Source organism: Myodes glareolus, chromosome 18 (assembly GCF_982192425.1).
Source record: "Myodes glareolus chromosome 18, mMyoGla1.1, whole genome shotgun sequence".
NCBI classification, from domain to species: Eukaryota; Metazoa; Chordata; class Mammalia; order Rodentia; family Cricetidae; genus Myodes; species Myodes glareolus.
In genome coordinates this window covers 15,259,915-15,265,914 of record NC_142043.1, presented here as the reverse complement: position 1 = coordinate 15,265,914, position 6,000 = coordinate 15,259,915, and the positions used below count along the sequence as shown (strand labels likewise).

The 6,000-nt window shown below is 45.9% G+C and overlaps 1 long non-coding RNA gene across 2 annotated transcripts in view; it reads left to right on the top strand.

The window, feature by feature from the left end:
* The first annotated feature begins 2,040 nt into the window (after positions 1–2,040).
* The window catches only part of LOC146890723 (uncharacterized), a 47,433-nt gene continuing 43,473 nt past the window's right edge, over positions 2,041–6,000 (top strand). The window contains exon 1 of one of the 2 annotated variants that reach the window (XR_014998248.2): positions 2,041–2,475. This is a non-coding gene — a long non-coding RNA (uncharacterized LOC146890723). The remainder of the gene's footprint in view (positions 2,476–6,000) is intronic. The other variant, XR_014998249.2, reaches the window with a different exon arrangement.

The following is a 6,000-nucleotide window of genomic DNA, read 5'->3' as shown; positions in this document are numbered from 1 at the left end:
CCCTGCAGCCACTGAGATGAGTGAGACGGCCACGCTTTAGAAACATGATGTTGAGACTGACAACCAGAATCGTGAGACAGTAATGTCAACGTTTGGTTCTTGTTATAATCAGAAAGAATGGGACTAGGCACAGAGAAGGAAAATGACAGGCTCAGTCACGAGAAGCAAGCAGTGAGGCCCCACAGTGTGCCAGGCTTTGTGAGAGGCTTTGGAAGTCAGGTGAACAAGGCCTGCTCTTTGCAGGGATTCTGAACAGAGGAGGTGGCACATTTACAGTACTGAGAGGCTGGAAATCCAAAGAGACTCAACCCAGCCCCTCCCCTTACCTAGGAGAGCTGGGTAAACCTGCAGAGCCTCCCAAATGACTTGACAGTTGTGCAAAAAGCATTTTCCCTTTACATACCCACACTTTCCCCACCTTCAATTCATTTCTTTCTGTAAAAGAACAAATAAAGGAACATTCTATTAACAACACAGAGATCACTGCCAATTCACTCACAGCTTGGGAAGAGAAAAGAAATTCTAGGAAAGAAAATTTTTTCTGCAAAATCTTGCATATATATATATATATATATACATATATATATATTTCTGAACAGGGTTTCACTATGTAGACTTGGCTGTTCTAGAACTCACTTTGTAGGCCAAGTCACAGATATCTGCCTGTTTCTTCCTACTGAATACTGGGATTAAAGGCATGCATCACCACCACCTGGCTGTCATAATGTTTTAGGAAACAAAAAACATGGCTGCACAAATGTCTTGAAATGGTCAGTAATTAAAATCATGAGGCGAGGTTAGCTGGATATAGAAGGAATCTGATTGTACAGCCCCCAGCTCAAGTATCCCACTGACCAGAAACTTTTTTTGTCCGAGGTTTCTTGCAGTGGTATTATTGATCGAATCAGAGCCACGGGTGGTGCATGGCTGTAATCCCAGGTCTTGGGAGGTAGAGGCAGGAGGATCAGGAGTTCAAGACCAGCCTGGGCAACAAGAAGACTAGAATTCTGACCTTCAAGATACCACAGTGAGTAAAAGGATTTGTTCTGCACACCTGGAGATCTGACTTTGCTCTCTGGAACTGATGGAAAGGGGAAAGGAGAGACCTGACTCCACAGAGTTATCTTCTGAGCTCCACACACGTGTGTTTGTAGACATGCCCCACAAGTACACACATACCACACACACAGACCCACACAATATTAAATGTACATTTTGCTGCTGCTGTTGTTGTTTCAAGACAGGGCTTCTCTGTGATCTTGGCGGCCCTGGAATTGGCTCTGCAGACCAGGCTGGCCTCAAACTCAGAGATCCGTCTGCCTCTGCCTCCCAAATGCTGGGATTAAAAGCCTGGGCCACCACTGACCAGCTTAATACATACATAGTTTCATATCTGTAACTCCAGCGTTTGGGAATCTCAGAGCAGGAAGATGCAGCCACGGGTGCTATTCCCAGGCGCTGGCCATTTTTGTTGTTGTTCTGACTTCATCATTATTATGTGAGACTGTGTCTATGTGTGGAGCTTGGTGCGAAGGGTGCATGTAGAACTCAGAGGGCAACTCTGGGGAGTTGGCTCTCTTACCTCTACACGGCTTTTAGGGATTGACCTCTGGTAGTTAGGCTGGCATGGGAGGCGCTTTAACCATCTCACTCCATACCTTGATTTTTTTTTTTTTTAAATGCAGAGTTGTTTACTGGCCTGGGGCTCACCCAGTAGGCTAGTCTGTAGGCTGACTGGCAAGTAAGCTCCAGGAATCTACCTGTTTATGCTCCTCAATTATGGGGGTTATAATGCCTGCAACCTCGACTTGCTTCTTTTTCTTTTCTACCTGGGTTCTGGGGATCAAAGGGAGGTCTCTTCGTTCACGGTGAACACATTCTACCTTCCGAGTCTGATGGGAGGATTCTTTAAATGCTTCCTTTTACAGTGGGGAGGAGCTGGGGTTGAGCCTTACAGGCCCCTGAGGTCACCTTCTCAGACCTGCCTGCTGATCTGTCCTGACCCAGAACCGGAAGTCAGGCACAGGCCGCATTCCTTCCTCAGATCCCTGCCCTCTCTAAGCTACACACCCCCCTTAGTCTCAGCACCATTCTGAGCACTTACAGGGAACTCACCCTCGGTGATTACTCAAAAAAAAAAAAAAAAAAAAAAAAAAAAAAAAAACCGTGTGGAATTGAGACACACTCCAAGCTAGACTCCTCCACCAGATGAAGAGAACAGGCCTTCAAAGAGGCGGAGCACACGGCAAGCAGGCAGCAGGGAGAGACCAGGACCTAAGGGCTGCATACTGCTTCCCCTGACGCTTCCATCTCCAAGGGGAGGCAAGTCCAGAGGAATCTGAGCTAAGTCTGCAGAAGTGGGACCGAGAATTCTAAGCACACCTTGCCAACTCACGCGAGAGGAACGGCTAGGAAAGGATTTGACTCCAGCTGAGCAGAACTGCAATGCTGGCCTCCGCCCAGCTCAGAAATAAGGTCAGTTATTTCAAATTGTGTCCCCAGGAAAGCCTGGGTGTCACCAGCAATTATCCTCAAAGCGCCCTAGGAAGCTTGGTGGGGGTTGGGGGCAAGCATGGGCGTGTGTTTCCCTGTGTTAGCTTTGATCTGCTCCGTCCCTGTTGACTTCTGTGCACAGGATTTACTCCATGTCCCGTAACTAACAGGCTATGCAGGGTCACCTAAAATCCCCCTTCTCTACAGCAATAAATCTTGGTCTGCATTGCTCTTGCGTAGTGCACACTTCTTGGGGGAGGGCAAGCCATCATTCTTGCTGCACTTAAGGAGGCAGCCAATTATGGATTTTTACAATTAGGATTCTGAAACATGACACTTGAGCCAGACCTATGCTCATCTGGAGACCCCTAGGGCTTAGTCTAGTTTCGACTTTGTCTAGTACAATGCCTACAGACTCTCAGAGTGCCCTGCACAAAAGGAACTATGCTGACCAGGGTCTTAGTGATTGACAGCTAGCTCGTGACTCAGCATTTTCTGAATATTGGAAGATTTGGTATGTCACAGGATGACAACAAAGAATTGAAGGTATCAAAGAACTCCTCCACTGACCCATTGGGGCCTGATTCTATTCCCGCTGTGTTAAACTCTGTCTTTGGGTTTTATTGCTGTGAATAGAGGCGTGGCCATGGAAACATTTGTAAAGGAAAACATTAAATTGGGGCCGGCTTACAGGTGCAGATGTTTAGTCCATTATCATCACAGAGGGAAGCATGGTGGCACATAGGCAGATGTGGTGCTGGAGAAGGAGCTGAGAGTTCTACAGCAGACAGCAGGAACAGAGAGTAACACTGGGCCTGTCTTAGGTTTTCGAAACCCCAAAGCCAATCTTCAATGACACACTTCCTCCAAAAGGTGACACCTCCTAGCACTGCCACTCCCTGTGAGCCTATAGGGGGGCATTTCCATTCAAACCACCACAAACTCTAAGGATTACCAGGGTCTGCCCTGCTTGTACTCCAGCCAGTAGAAATAGGGCCCACCCAGCCTCACAGCAGAGAGGCAGAACCAACGCCCTCAGCATAACTGAGCTGAGAGGACATTGGTATAGACACGGGGAAGAAAACAACAGGTGTGACTCGCCTAATCGGAAAACTCATATGGGAGAAGTGCTGACCTCACAAGCCTGCTGGGAACTAGGGAACAACTCAGTGACAACATTGATCCTTGCAGAGATGTGAAAGAGGCAACTTCCATCTACTGAGGATTTCCGTCTTCACCTGGACACCACTCAGGATGAGGGTCTCGTTTGTCCTTGTCTTGTTCCTCTTTGGAACTCAGCAGTGGGACCTTTCTGGATCCTGGCTGTCCCTGATGCAGGAATACAGAGGGTGCCCACTATCCTAGACTGAGCCTGGGGAAAACACATGTCACTGGTGGAGCAACAACAACAATCACAACAACAATCACAACAACAATCACAACAACAATCACAACAACTGTAAGCCTGGGGCCTTCATGACCCTGGTATGGCTCACTGCAGTATTAACTACTGATCTTTTGTTGAGTACAGTTGTCATACTTGACACAAACCTAGAGTAACCTGAGACCCACAACTGGAGAACTGTCTCAATCAGACTGGCCTATGGGCATGTCTGTGGGGCATTTCATAATTGACAATTGACGTAGGGAGGCCCATCCCACTGTGTGTTGTGACAATCCTAGGCAAGTGTAGGCCTAGGCTGTTGTAGGAAACTGCTTGTTTGTTTCCTGGCCTTCCAGCAGCTCAGACCCGAAAATAACCACACAGAAATTGTATTAATTAAATTACTGCTTGGCCTATTAGCTCTATCTTCTTTTTGGAAAGCTCTTACATATTAATTTAACCCATCTCCATTAATCTGTGTATCACCACGAGGCTGTGCCTTACCAGGCAAAGTTCTGGCATCTGTCTCTGGCAGGGCTACTTGGCTTCTCCTTGTCCCTGCCTTCTTTCTCCCAGCATTCAGTTTAGTTTTCCCCGCCTAGCTAAATTCTGCTCTGTGCAGGCCCAAGACAGTTTCTTTATTTACCAATGGTATTCACACCATACAGAGGGGAATCCCATGTCACCTCCCCTTTTCTGTTTAAATAAAAAGGAACAATTTAACTTTAACATAGTAAATTTACATGTAACAAAACAGGTATCAATTAAGGAGTATAGTTACACTATTTGTATCTACTTTATATTTTATTATAACTAAGGAAAACTATATTATTACTATCTATTATTTAACCCCATCAAAGACTCCAGAAGGATTACCTATATCCTATATATATTATCCTATATATTGCATAGGATATTACCTATGCAAACAGCAAGTGCATTGTAAGCAACTTCCAAAACTCTAGAATTGACAGAGACAACTCACTGCTGGACAGTCACCCAAAGTTCTTCTGTACCATTGGGGCATCCATCTTCAGCCTACAGGCCCATAGTATCCAGCAGACTTTTCCAAGAAGCAGGAAATTTCAAAGACAGTTTCGCCTATATTATCAGTTTGTCAGTCACTTTCTTCTGTGTCCTGCAGAATGCCTGGCAGACTCTTTCATGAAGCAGGAACCCAGAAGGACTGTCTCATCTTTAGACAAGTTCAACAGTCATTTCTCTATGGATCCTGCATGGCCAGTTCATCAAGCAGTCCAGGCATGACACAGTTGTAGCCACATGGCTAGTAGCGAACAGCACATGTTGCTTACTTAGGTACTAAAAAATATGCTTTTTTTTTTTTTTTTAAAAAGAACAAATTAAGAACAATTATTAAGGCGATCAAATGATTCCAAGAGTTGGGGCCCAGGATAAAGAGAAAACCCAAAGTTTTCCATCAGTGTGAGTTGTGGACTGTGTGTGCCTCAGGGATCACAGGCAGCAGTGTGTGAGGCACTTAGTGGCAGCACGTGGGGCGCGAGCCAGGAAGTGCTGAGCAGTAGCCTGCTGTGTCTGAGTGCCAGTTAGAGTGGAAGACTGGAGAGTCAGTGCCCAATGCGTTATCCCGCTGGTAAACCAATCCCAAAAAGTGTGGGCCTGTCACTACATTCAGGCGCCAGATAATGACAAAAGATACAAAATAATTTCACACTAGCTCAGAATTGCGTATAATAAAGGGCTGTTTATTTGGGGGAGACTCACAGATCACTGTCCTAGATCACAGTCCTCTGCCTAAATGGGGAACAGGAACCAAATCTCGCAGCCAGAAGCAAGAACCAGAAGCAAGAGAGTGAGCTCAGGCTTGACAGCTGCATTTTTTTTTCAATTATCAGGTTTATTGTCATGCATGAGTCTTCAACGTAGTTTCATTGTTGGTAATGTACCACAGTGATTCAGAGTGCCAGTACTGGGGGTGGCTGGGTGGGGAATGACCAAATGATATTCCAACTCTATCACAAGGAAATAAGATAGCTTATTCTAAATCAAGCATGGTGGCACATTCTTGCAAACTCAGGACTCAGGACAATAGGATTGCAAATTCAGTGGCAGCCCCAGATTCACAGGGAATCTTTGTTTCAAAT